At 50.3% G+C, this 13138-nt stretch overlaps 1 long non-coding RNA gene across 1 annotated transcript; it reads left to right on the forward strand.

Moving 5' to 3' along the window:
* The first annotated feature begins 806 nt into the window (after window positions 1-806).
* Window positions 807-1208, forward strand: LOC128810378 (uncharacterized). Its single transcript, XR_008438027.1, has 3 exons — window positions 807-912; window positions 989-1030; window positions 1134-1208. It is a non-coding gene; the product is annotated as an uncharacterized LOC128810378 (long non-coding RNA).
* Window positions 1209-13138: the final 11930 nt, after the last annotated feature.

Raw genomic sequence — 13138 nt, forward strand, 5'->3', positions numbered from 1 at the left:
GGATTTTGGAGTCTGCTTTGGAGATGGGGATGTCTAAGAAGCGTCTCCTTAGGCCACCTGAAGGGAAAGCGTCTCTTTTGATCTCAGCGCTGAGGCGCGCAGGGCAGAGCAGTTCCGGCGTGTGTCGTGTCACTTGTCTCTCGTGCATTCTGTGTTGTTTGGGTCTGTCACGTCACTTGTCTTTTTTTACCTTAGCTGTCTGAGGGTCATCTTGGCATCTGCGATATTTGCGTTCCTCGGCCCGGCACCAACGCCACAGGCCTTTTGACTCGGGAGTCCGGACAGGCATCGCGGTCGTATCTGTCTTTAGAAGCATCCGGTCGGATGTCTTTTAAGGTCTCGTTCCGAGCTGTAGCGACAGCCGCGCACCCCAACGATCCATTATAGCGGCTTAGGACTCGTGAGAACGCCAAGCTAGGTAGCTCATTCTTACCGTAGGCTTTTCAGGCATCCCCTTGTGCGGTTCTCGGAAGACATCGTTTTCTTAGCATCTTCTTCCTGCAGGGTTCTTTGAGCCTCATCGGCTCCGAGCCGGCCGTCTCACCTAGGTCATCTCGTTCCGCAATCTCTCTGTCCTCGCGGGCATTTTTCTCGCCAAGAGATTTTTCTCCTCGTGGCGTCCCCTCGTTTGTCGTGTCCCGTCCCGTGTCACGGGTGTCTGCACGTATTTGTCCCGGAGCTGCTCTGTCCTGCTGCATAGCCTGGTGTAATTGCACAAGTCCTGGAGACCTGCAATTTGGAATGGGGGATGTAGTTGTATTCTAGATGGTATTCCTAGATTCACACAGGATGCTTGGACCTGTTAAGTTATCCTACAGTTGTTTGAATTTTCTCCTAACTTTCTTTCAGATGCAGACATTTAAGATCTGTGGCAGAGCGCCCCTCCCGGGTCAGGGGGTTTTCCCCGAGAAGGTCAGTTGCTGTTTGTATTTGCAGGGGAAGCATAAATGGTGACTATGTTACAGCACTGTTCTTTGTCTATTATTAGGAAGTCCAGGCAGATAGCTGCAGTCAAGGCCAAGTGTGCCAGGTGAGCAGCGGACAGAAGCACTTGTTCTCGCACAGGTCTCAGTTTCTGGTGAAAGTCTAAGCATCCCCTTTTTTTTTTTATTTTTTTATTTTTTTTATTTTAGGCAGTCCTCTTGCGAGATGTCTCTGATCCCAGATGTCTGAGGCCAGGTGGGTGCAAGCTTAAGGTGTAGGTGGGCGTACTCGTCGGGTCAGGGTGGTGGTCTTTTCTCGGTATCTCAGTGTGGTTTTTTTTGCTTTGTTTCTTTGCAGGTGTCATTGCCGCCCTAGGCGTGTGAAGGAACAGAGTCAAGCGGGTGAGTCGGCATTTAGGCTGGGTGACTCATAGGTGACCGTTATGCGGCAGCACGCTAAGCCTGTACCTTTTCCTTTTGTAGGTATCCTCCCGGCAGCCTGTTGAGTCGCATCAAGATTTCAGGTGAGCCGGGGCAGCGGTGCGTCAGAGTTCCGGGGATTCCTCTTTTGCAGGGCGCCAGTTGCATTTTCTGTTTTGTCTTAGGTACCGTGAGGAGGCGCATAGCCGAAGTTCGGAAACGGCAGCACCGAAGCGGACGTAGAGAACGCGTCGCCGTCCACGTCCGGCTGACGATGGATGTTTACCGGTCGTCTTGCAAAAGCTAAGTGTCGGGGCCAGTAGGTGGGAGAAGGGGAAAAACCTTTACTATCACAGGAGACAATTAGATGTTAGCTTAGAGGAGAGGCCCATAGTGGGCCGGGCCCCTCGGAAGCAGAGGGAGAGGGTTTCTCCTCAGCCTCACCAGAGTCTTCGCCGGGCAGGGCAGTTCCGATCCGTCTTCGCGTCCTCGCGAGGTTCGCGTCGGCGGCCTTCTTCGACTCTCGACGTCGTCGTGGATCTTTTCACCCGAGGAGCCCGCCTTCACGTCCGGAGCTCTAGCCACGGTCACGCCGTAGTCATGGCTTTCTTGTCTAGGCCTACTGAGCTTCTTAGGCTTCCTCTTAAGTCCTTTGGCACTAACATCTTGAAAGGAGTTAAATTTCATCATCATATGCTATTGCCCTAGGGCTTTCTTTCCTTTGGCATCATCGGCCTATGACTCATCTTGGACTAGCAATCTTGGGTCCATAAGGTGGGACTGCCAGGCAGTTTCCACTCGTGTTATGTCGTCCGTGTCTGTGTTATGTCGTCCGTGTCTGTGTTATGTCGTCCGTGTCTGTGTTATGTCGTCCGTGTCTGTGTTATGTCGTCCGTGTCTGTGTTATGTCGTCCGTGTCCATTGATTTCTGCGTCATAGGCCTTTGTTACATCTCGAGGCTTTATCGGCATTGTTCTCTGCCGTATCGGCCATATTTTACTCGTGTACCTTCCTGGATATCGCTTATTCCGGCATCATTACATTTTTACTTTTTGAGACGGGAAGAAGTACAGGAGACGTTCTCATCCATCTTCCTTCTCACCTTCGGTAGCGCCTTCTCTTCCCGCGCTATTCTCTCGGACTTCTAGAGGGAGCATATTAGACCCTCATCACCTGACCGCAGTAGTTCCGTAGCTTGCGCCTTCTCAAAGGGTATAGAGCTCAACAATTGATCTTCCGGAGAGTTACGTCAAGTCCTCACTTATATTGTATCTATGTCGGCATATATTGTACGTGCTTAGGTTGTACCTACCTATGTCGGCTTATACTGTATGTGCTTATATTGTATGTACTTATGTCGTATGTACCTATGTCGGTTTATATTGTATGCACTTATACTGTATGTACCTACGTTGGCTTATATTGTGCATATATTGTATGTACCTACCTTGGCTTATGTTGTACACGCCTCTGTCGTGCCACTTACGATCGGAGCTGCCCTGCCCAGGCGTGTAGTCACGGTTAGGTAGAGCAGTTATAAAACTTTACAGTTCATCTGTCTTCTATGGGGGTTTTGGGTACAAAATTTATGGACCCGGAGCGGGAATAGCTGCTAGCCGTCAGATAGTCACTCGTCTCCCGTCGTCTCTGTCGTCTCGCAGGTCCCCGGGTCCCTACACGTAGAGCCGCGTCGAAGAGCCGCGGTCAGAAGACGCGTCGAAGCGTCAACGTAGCGTTTCAAGTAAGGGTCGCGGTCAGCGTGTGAGCGGAAGAGCGCGTGAGAGAGCGTGATTGTCCGTGTCTGTCTGTGAGAGCTTGTGTCCGCAGGCGTGAGTGCGTGTTGACCGGTTCTAACCTTGTGCGTATGGCCTTTGCCTTTCAGGTTTTTCAGCTCATTTTTAAATTTAGAATAAAAAATCCCCAGCCGGGGGGTTTTTTTTTTTCCCCCCGGCTGGGTTTTTTTTTCCTCGGTCCCGGCCGGTCCGCGAGGCGACGTTCATCGCCAAAGTTCGGAGGCGGACCGTCCCGGGACCGGGGTTTTCGTCAGGCAGGAGGATTTTTTCGGAGGCTCCCGGGAACCACGTTCCCGAGGAGCGTCGTGCATGCGTGTCGACGGCCGGGGGTTAGGGGAGCGGTTGAGACGAGAGCGAGGGTGGGTTTGTGGGTAAGCTGAAGGAGGGCTCCGTGCGTGTGTGTTTGCGTGTGTGTGCGTGTTGACCGGTTCTAACCTTGTGCGTATGGCCTTTGCCTTTCAGGTTTTTCAGCTCATTTTTAAATTTAGAATAAAAAATCCCCAGCCGGGGGGTTTTTTTTTTTTTCCCCCCGGCTGGGTTTTTTTTTCCTCGGTCCCGGCCGGTCCGCGAGGCGACGTTCATCGCCAAAGTTCGGAGGCGGACCGTCCCGGGACCGGGGTTTTCGTCAGGCAGGAGGATTTTTTAGGAGGCTCCCGGGAACCACGTTCCCGAGGAGCGTCGTGCATGCGTGTCGACGGCCGGGGGTTAGGGGAGCGGTTGAGACGAGAGCGAGGGTGGGTTTGTGGGTAAGCTGAAGGAGGGCTCCGTGCGTGTGTGTTTGAGTGTGTGTGCGTGTTGACCGGTTCTAACCTTGTGCGTATGGCCTTTGCCTTTCAGGTTTTTCAGCTCATTTTTAAATTTAGAATAAAAAATCCCCAGCCGGGGGGTTTTTTTTTTTTCCCCCCGGCTGGGTTTTTTTTTCCTCGGTCCCGGCCGGTCCGCGAGGCGACGTTCATCGCCAAAGTTCGGAGGCGGACCGTCCCGGGACCGGGGTTTTCGTCAGGCAGGAGGATTTTTTCGGAGGCTCCCGGGAACCACGTTCCCGAGGAGCGTCGTGCATGCGTGTCGACGGCCGGGGGTTAGGGGAGCGGTTGAGACGAGAGCGAGGGTGGGTTTGTGGGTAAGCTGAAGGAGGGCTCCGTGCGTGTGTGTTTGCGTGTGTGTGCGTGTTGACCGGTTCTAACCTTGTGCGTATGGCCTTTGCCTTTCAGGTTTTTCAGCTCATTTTTAAATTTAGAATAAAAAATCCCCAGCCGGGGGGTTTTTTTTTTTTTTCCCCCCGGCTGGGTTTTTTTTTCCTCGATCCCGGCCGGTCCGCGAGGCGACGTTCATCGCCAAAGTTCGGAGGCGGACCGTCCCGGGACCGGGGTTTTCGTCAGGCAGGAGGATTTTTTAGGAGGCTCCCGGGAACCACGTTCCCGAGGAACAACGATTGCCGGGGCTTAACGGAGCGGTTGAAACGAGCGTGACGGTGAGTTTGCGTGCAATGTGAAGGTGGCGGTCACGGTGGATGACTGTTGGTTTCTGTGTGCTATTTTTGTTTTGGTCTTTCCTGTAACAATCAAGCAAAATGTAATGTAAATAGAAAAAAGGTTATATTGTGTTAATATGCGTTTGGTTTCTATCGCCCCGTATCGTTCCGTGTTTGCATTTGCCGCCGCATTTCCACATACGGCTCCGTACATAAGCGGGATTTCTACCGGTCAGCGTACGGATTGTATCTAAGCTCCCATTTGTATATATCGTTTCCATGTGTTTTGCTGGAGTGTAAATAAAAGAATTCATTCAATAAAGTTGAATCAACCCTAATAATGATGCCCCCCGCTCCCTCCCCCTCCCCATCCCCCTTTGGCTCCTGTGTTTTTTTGGTGTGGTTTAGTCATTTTTTTCCCCCCACTGTATTTCTTCCTTTGCTTCTTCTCTTAGTTTTCTTTCTGTCTCGTCATTTCTGTCCGTCCCTAACTTTGTTTCTGTTTCTCACTGTTTCTAACTGTCTCTCTCTGCTTCTCTATTTCCCTGCATGTCTTTTCTTCTGTTTCTCTATTTGAGTATTTCTAACTATTTATTTTTCTCTCTAGTTGATGCTTTTACTCTTTATTTCTTTTTCTCTCCAGCTTCTCTTGTTTTTTTTCTCTATTCTTTTGTCTTCTTTCTCACTCTCACCCTCTTTCTTTTTCACTGTATCCCTTCTCATTTTTTACTCTCTGCCATTCTTTTCCTATTTCTTTTCCTCTCTCTTTCTCTCTTTCTCTCCTCTCTTTCTCTCTCTCCTAACTCTCTTTCTCTCCTAACTCTTTCTCTCTTTCTCTCCTAACTCTCTCTTTCTCTCCTAACTCTCTCTTTCTCTCTTTCTCTCCTAACTCTCTCTTTCTCTCCTAACTCTCTTTCTCTCCTAACTCTCTCTAACTCTCTCTTTCTCTCCTAACTCTCTCTTTCTCTCCTAACTTTCTTTCTTTCTCTCCTAACTTTCTTTCTCTCTCTCCTAACTCTCTTTCTCTCCTAACTCTCTCTTTCTCTCTTTCTCTCCTAACTCTCTCTTTCTCTCCTAACTCTCTCTTTCTGTCCTCTCTCTTTCTCTCCTAACTCTTTCTCTCTTTCTCTCTTTCTCTCCTAACTCTCTCTTTCTCTCCTAACTTTCTTTCTCTCCTAACTTTCTTTCTCTCTTTCTCTCCTAACTTTCTTTCTCTCTTTCTCTCCTAACTTTCTTTCTCTCTTTCTCTCCTAACTCTTTCTCTTTCTCTTTCTTTCCATCTTTTCATTTCTAACTTTGTTTCCCTTTCTAGCTTTCAAAAAGCAGCAGTAGAAACTTTCAGGCTCCCTGGGAGTAAAATAAAAAACAAACTTTAAATAATTATTAAAAAAATTTACTCCCCGGGAGCCTGAAATTTTCTACTGCTGCACCGGACATATAGTTTTTCTTCTTTTTTATATATACCTATAGGACCCCTAATTAGTGCTCCACCTGGCACACTACACTACCCACATCGTCGCCGCCATCTTGCTCCGCATCACATGACTGCCTGGGCGCCGCCATCTTGCTCCGCATCACATGACTGCCTGGGCGCCGCCATCTTGCTCCGCATCACATGACTGCCTGGGCGCCGCCATCTTGCTCCGCATCACATGACTGCCTGGGCGCCGCCATCTTGCTCTGTCTCACATGACCCTATGGGCGCCGCCATCTTGCTCCGCGTCACATGACCCTATGGGCGCCGCCATCTTGCTCCGTGTCACATGACCCTATGGGCGCCGCCATCTTGCTCCGCATCACGTGACCGCGCGGGCGCCGCCATCTTGCTCCCCGTCACGTGACCGCCGCCATCTTCCTCCACATCACGTGACCGCGTGGGCGCCGCCATCTTGTAGGGCTAAGGAGCTGCATTTAGTATTGCATATTAGGGTTAGGGTTGCACTGTACAGTTGCAGTGTACAGTTAGGGTTGCAGTGTACGGTTGCAGTGTAGGTATACGGTTGCGGTGTAGGTGTAGGGTTGCGGTGTAGGGTTGCGGTGTAGGGTTGCGGTGTAGGGTTGCGGTGTAGGGTTAGGGTTGCGGTGTAGGGTTAGGGTTGGGGTTGGGGTTAGGGTTGGGGTTGGGGTTAGGGTTAGGGTTAGGGTTAGGGTTAGGGTTAGGGTTAGGGTTAGGGTTAGGGTTAGGGTTAGGGTTAGGGTTAGGGTTAGGGTTAGGGTTAGGGTTAGGGTTAGGGTTAGGGTTAGGGTTAGGGTTAGGGTTAGGGTTAGGGTTAGGGTTAGGGTTAGGGTTAGGGTTAGGGTTAGGGTTAGGGTTAGGGTTAGGGTTAGGGTTAGGGTTAGGGTTAGGGTTAGGGTTAGGGTTAGGGTTAGGGTTAGGGTTAGGGTTAGGGTTAGGGTTAGGGTTAGGGTTAGGGTTAGGGTTAGGGTTAGGGTTAGGGTTAGGGTTAGGGTTAGGGTTAGGGTTAGGGTTAGGGTTAGGGTTAGGGTTAGGGTTAGGGTTAGGGTTAGGGTTAGGGTTAGGGTTAGGGTTAGGGTTAGGGTTAGGGTTAGGGTTAGGGTTAGGGTTAGGGTTAGGGGTTAGGGTTAGGGTTAGGGTTAGGGTTAGGGTTAGGGTTAGGGTTAGGGTTAGGGTTAGGGTTAGGGTTAGGGTTAGGGTTAGGGTTAGGGTTAGGGTTAGGGTTAGGGTTAGGGTTAGGGTTAGGGTTAGGGTTAGGGTTAGGGTTAGGGTTAGGGTTAGGGTTAGGGTTAGGGTTAGGGTTAGGGTTAGGGTTAGGGTTAGGGTTAGGGTTAGGGTTAGGGTTAGGGTTAGGGTTAGGGTTAGGGTTAGGGTTAGGGTTAGGGTTAGGGTTAGGGTTAGGGTTAGGGTTAGGGTTAGGGTTAGGGTTAGGGTTAGGGTTAGGGTTAGGGTTAGGGTTAGGGTTAGGGTTAGGGTTAGGGTTAGGGTTAGGGTTAGGGTTAGGGTTAGGGTTAGGGTTAGGGTTAGGGTTAGGGTTAGGGTTAGGGTTAGGGTTAGGTTAGGGTTAGGGTTAGGGTTAGGGTTAGGGTTAGGGTTAGGGTTAGGGTTAGGGTTAGGGTTAGGGTTAGGGTTAGGGTTAGGGTTAGGGTTAGGGTTAGGGTTAGGGTTAGGGTTAGGGTTAGGGTTAGGGTTAGGGTTAGGGTTAGGGTTAGGGTTAGGGTTAGGGTTAGGGTTAGGGTTAGGGTTAGGGTTAGGGTTAGGGTTAGGGTTAGGGTTAGGGTTAGGGTTAGGGTTAGGGTTAGGGTTAGGGTTAGGGTTAGGGTTAGGGTTAGGGTTAGGGTTAGGGTTAGGGTTAGGGTTAGGGTTAGGGTTAGGGTTAGGGTTAGGGTTAGGGTTAGGGTTAGGGTTAGGGTTAGGGTTAGGGTTAGGGTTAGGGTTAGGGTTAGGGTTAGGGTTAGGGTTAGGGTTAGGGTTAGGGTTAGGGTTAGGGTTAGGGTTAGGGTTAGGGTTAGGGTTAGGGTTAGGGTTAGGGTTAGGGTTAGGGTTAGGGTTAGGGTTAGGGTTAGGGTTAGGGTTAGGGTTAGGGTTAGGGTTAGGGTTAGGGTTAGGGTTAGGGTTAGGGTTAGGGTTAGGGTTAGGGTTAGGGTTAGGGTTAGGGTTAGGGTTAGGGTTAGGGTTAGGGTTAGGGTTAGGGTTAGGGTTAGGGTTAGGGTTAGGGTTAGGGTTAGGGTTAGGGTTAGGGTTAGGGTTAGGGTTAGGGTTAGGGTTAGGGTTAGGGTTAGGGTTAGGGTTAGGGTTAGGGTTAGGGTTAGGGTTAGGGTTAGGGTTAGGGTTAGGGTTAGGGTTAGGGTTAGGGTTAGGGTTAGGGTTAGGGTTAGGGTTAGGGTTAGGGTTAGGGTTAGGGTTAGGGTTAGGGTTAGGGTTAGGGTTAGGGTTAGGGTTAGGGTTAGGGTTAGGGTTAGGGTTAGGGTTAGGGTTAGGGTTAGGGTTAGGGTTAGGGTTAGGGTTAGGGTTAGGGTTAGGGTTAGGGTTAGGGTTAGGGTTAGGGTTAGGGTTAGGGTTAGGGTTAGGGTTAGGGTTAGGGTTAGGGTTAGGGTTAGGGTTAGGGTTAGGGTTAGGGTTAGGGTTAGGGTTAGGGTTAGGGTTAGGTTAGGGTTAGGGTTAGGGTTAGGGTTAGGGTTAGGGTTAGGGTTAGGGTTAGGGTTAGGGTTAGGGTTAGGGTTAGGGTTAGGGTTAGGGTTAGGGTTAGGGTTAGGGTTAGGGTTAGGGTTAGGGTTAGGGTTAGGGTTAGGGTTAGGGTTAGGGTTAGGGTTAGGGTTAGGGTTAGGGTTAGGGTTAGGGTTAGGGTTAGGGTTAGGGTTAGGGTTAGGGTTAGGGTTAGGGTTAGGGTTAGGGTTAGGGTTAGGGTTAGGGTTAGGGTTAGGGTTAGGGTTAGGGTTAGGGTTAGGGTTAGGGTTAGGGTTAGGGTTAGGGTTAGGGTTAGGGTTAGGGTTAGGGTTAGGGTTAGGGTTAGGGTTAGGGTTAGGGTTAGGGTTAGGGTTAGGGTTAGGGTTAGGGTTTAGGGTTAGGGTTAGGGTTAGGGTTAGGGTTAGGGTTAGGGTTAGGGTTAGGGTTAGGGTTAGGGTTAGGGTTAGGGTTAGGGTTAGGGTTAGGGTTAGGGTTAGGGTTAGGGTTAGGGTTAGGGTTAGGGTTAGGGTTAGGGTTAGGGTTAGGGTTTAGGGTTAGGGTTAGGGTTAGGGTTAGGGTTAGGGTTAGGGTTAGGGTTAGGGTTAGGGTTAGGGTTAGGGTTAGGGTTAGGGTTAGGGTTAGGGTTAGGGTTAGGGTTAGGGTTAGGGTTAGGGTTAGGGTTAGGGTTAGGGTTAGGGTTAGGGTTAGGGTTAGGGTTAGGGTTAGGGTTAGGGTTAGGGTTAGGGTTAGGGTTAGGGTTAGGGTTAGGGTTAGGGTTAGGGTTAGGGTTAGGGTTAGGGTTAGGGTTAGGGTTAGGGTTAGGGTTAGGGTTAGGGTTAGGGTTAGGGTTAGGGTTAGGGTTAGGGTTAGGGTTAGGGTTTAGGGTTAGGGTTAGGGTTAGGGTTAGGGTTAGGGTTAGGGTTAGGGTTAGGGTTAGGGTTAGGTTAGGGTTAGGGTTAGGGTTAGGGTTAGGGTTAGGGTTAGGGTTAGGGTTAGGGTTAGGGTTAGGGTTAGGGTTAGGGTTAGGGTTAGGGTTAGGGTTAGGGTTAGGGTTAGGGTTAGGGTTAGGGTTAGGGTTAGGGTTAGGGTTAGGGTTAGGGTTAGGGTTAGGGTTAGGGTTAGGGTTAGGGTTAGGGTTAGGGTTAGGGTTAGGGTTAGGGTTAGGGTTAGGGTTAGGGTTAGGGTTAGGGTTAGGGTTAGGGTTAGGGTTAGGGTTAGGGTTAGGGTTAGGGTTAGGGTTAGGGTTAGGGTTAGGGTTAGGGTTAGGGTTAGGGTTAGGGTTAGGGTTAGGGTTAGGGTTAGGGTTAGGGTTAGGGTTAGGGTTAGGGTTAGGGTTAGGGTTAGGGTTAGGGTTAGGGTTAGGGTTAGGGTTAGGGTTAGGGTTAGGGTTAGGGTTAGGGTTAGGGTTAGGGTTAGGGTTAGGGTTAGGGTTAGGGTTAGGGTTAGGGTTAGGGTTAGGGTTAGGGTTAGGGTTAGGGTTAGGGTTAGGGTTAGGGTTAGGGTTAGGGTTAGGGTTAGGGTTAGGGTTAGGGTTAGGGTTAGGGTTAGGGTTAGGGTTAGGGTTAGGGTTAGGGTTAGGGTTAGGGTTAGGGTTAGGGTTAGGGTTAGGGTTAGGGTTAGGGTTAGGGTTAGGGTTAGGGTTAGGGTTAGGGTTAGGGTTAGGGTTAGGGTTAGGGTTAGGGTTAGGGTTAGGGTTAGGGTTAGGGTTAGGGTTAGGGTTAGGGTTAGGGTTAGGGTTAGGGTTAGGGTTAGGGTTAGGGTTAGGGTTAGGGTTAGGGTTAGGGTTAGGGTTAGGGTTAGGGTTAGGGTTAGGGTTAGGGTTAGGGTTAGGGTTAGGGTTAGGGTTAGGGTTAGGGTTAGGGTTAGGGTTAGGGTTAGGGTTAGGGTTAGGGTTAGGGTTAGGGTTAGGGTTAGGGTTAGGGTTAGGGTTAGGGTTAGGGTTAGGGTTAGGGTTAGGGTTAGGGTTAGGGTTAGGGTTAGGGTTAGGGTTAGGGTTAGGGTTAGGGTTAGGGTTAGGGTTAGGGTTAGGGTTAGGGTTAGGGTTAGGGTTAGGGTTAGGGTTAGGGTTAGGGTTAGGGTTAGGGTTAGGGTTAGGGTTAGGGTTAGGGTTAGGGTTAGGGTTAGGGTTAGGGTTAGGGTTAGGGTTAGGGTTAGGGTTAGGGTTAGGGTTAGGGTTAGGGTTAGGGTTAGGGTTAGGGTTAGGGTTAGGGTTAGGGTTAGGGTTAGGGTTAGGGTTAGGGTTAGGGTTAGGGTTAGGGTTAGGGTTAGGGTTAGGGTTAGGGTTAGGGTTAGGGTTAGGGTTAGGGTTAGGGTTAGGGTTAGGGTTAGGGTTAGGGTTAGGGTTAGGGTTAGGGTTAGGGTTAGGGTTAGGGTTAGGGTTAGGGTTAGGGTTAGGGTTAGGGTTAGGGTTAGGGTTAGGGTTAGGGTTAGGGTTAGGGTTAGGGTTAGGGTTAGGGTTAGGGTTAGGGTTAGGGTTAGGGTTAGGGTTAGGGTTAGGGTTAGGGTTAGGGTTAGGGTTAGGGTTAGGGTTAGGGTTAGGGTTAGGGTTAGGGTTAGGGTTAGGGTTAGGGTTAGGGTTAGGGTTAGGGTTAGGGTTAGGGTTAGGGTTAGGGTTAGGGTTAGGGTTAGGGTTAGGGTTAGGGTTAGGGTTAGGGTTAGGGTTAGGGTTAGGGTTAGGGTTAGGGTTAGGGTTAGGGTTAGGGTTAGGGTTAGGGTTAGGGTTAGGGTTAGGGTTAGGGTTAGGGTTAGGGTTAGGGTTAGGGTTAGGGTTAGGGTTAGGGTTAGGGTTAGGGTTAGGGTTAGGGTTAGGGTTAGGGTTAGGGTTAGGGTTAGGGTTAGGGTTAGGGTTAGGGTTAGGGTTAGGGTTAGGGTTAGGGTTAGGGTTAGGGTTAGGGTTAGGGTTAGGGTTAGGGTTAGGGTTAGGGTTAGGGTTAGGGTTAGGGTTAGGGTTAGGGTTAGGGTTAGGGTTAGGGTTAGGGTTAGGGTTAGGGTTAGGGTTAGGGTTAGGGTTAGGGTTAGGGTTAGGGTTAGGGTTAGGGTTAGGGTTAGGGTTAGGGTTAGGGTTAGGGTTAGGGTTAGGGTTAGGGTTAGGGTTAGGGTTAGGGTTAGGGTTAGGGTTAGGGTTAGGGTTAGGGTTAGGGTTAGGGTTAGGGTTAGGGTTAGGGTTAGGGTTAGGGTTAGGGTTAGGGTTAGGGTTAGGGTTAGGGTTAGGGTTAGGGTTAGGGTTAGGGTTAGGGTTAGGGTTAGGGTTAGGGTTAGGGTTAGGGTTAGGGTTAGGGTTAGGGTTAGGGTTAGGGTTAGGGTTAGGGTTAGGGTTAGGGTTAGGGTTAGGGTTAGGGTTAGGGTTAGGGTTAGGGTTAGGGTTAGGGTTAGGGTTAGGGTTAGGGTTAGGGTTAGGGTTAGGGTTAGGGTTAGGGTTAGGGTTAGGGTTAGGGTTAGGGTTAGGGTTAGGGTTAGGGTTAGGGTTAGGGTTAGGGTTAGGGTTAGGGTTAGGGTTAGGGTTAGGGTTAGGGTTAGGGTTAGGGTTAGGGTTAGGGTTAGGGTTAGGGTTAGGGTTAGGGTTAGGGTTAGGGTTAGGGTTAGGGTTAGGGTTAGGGTTAGGGTTAGGGTTAGGGTTAGGGTTAGGGTTAGGGTTAGGGTTAGGGTTAGGGTTAGGGTTAGGGTTAGGGTTAGGGTTAGGGTTAGGGTTAGGGTTAGGGTTAGGGTTAGGGTTAGGGTTAGGGTTAGGGTTAGGGTTAGGGTTAGGGTTAGGGTTAGGGTTAGGGTTAGGGTTAGGGTTAGGGTTAGGGTTAGGGTTAGGGTTAGGGTTAGGGTTAGGGTTAGGGTTAGGGTTAGGGTTAGGGTTAGGGTTAGGGTTAGGGTTAGGGTTAGGGTTAGGGTTAGGGTTAGGGTTAGGGTTAGGGTTAGGGTTAGGGTTAGGGTTAGGGTTAGGGTTAGGGTTAGGGTTAGGGTTAGGGTTAGGGTTAGGGTTAGGGTTAGGGTTAGGGTTAGGGTTAGGGTTAGGGTTAGGGTTAGGGTTAGGGTTAGGGTTAGGGTTAGGGTTAGGGTTAGGGTTAGGGTTAGGGTTAGGGTTAGGGTTAGGGTTAGGGTTAGGGTTAGGGTTAGGGTTAGGGTTAGGGTTAGGGTTAGGGTTAGGGTTAGGGTTAGGGTTAGGGTTAGGGTTAGGGTTAGGGTTAGGGTTAGGGTTAGGGTTAGGGTTAGGGTTAGGGTTAGGGTTAGGGTTAGGGTTAGGGTTAGGGTTAGGGTTAGGGTTAGGGTTAGGGTTAGGGTTAGGGTTAGGGTTAGGGTTAGGGTTAGGGTTAGGGTTAGGGTTAGGGTTAGGGTTAGGGTTAGGGTTAGGGTTAGGGTTAGGGTTAGGGTTAGGGTTAGGGTTAGGGTTAGGGTTAGGGTTAGGGTTAGGGTTAGGGTT

The sequence above is a fragment of the Vidua macroura genome, chromosome 7, assembly GCF_024509145.1.
Source record: "Vidua macroura isolate BioBank_ID:100142 chromosome 7, ASM2450914v1, whole genome shotgun sequence".
NCBI lineage: Eukaryota > Metazoa > Chordata > Aves > Passeriformes > Viduidae > Vidua > Vidua macroura.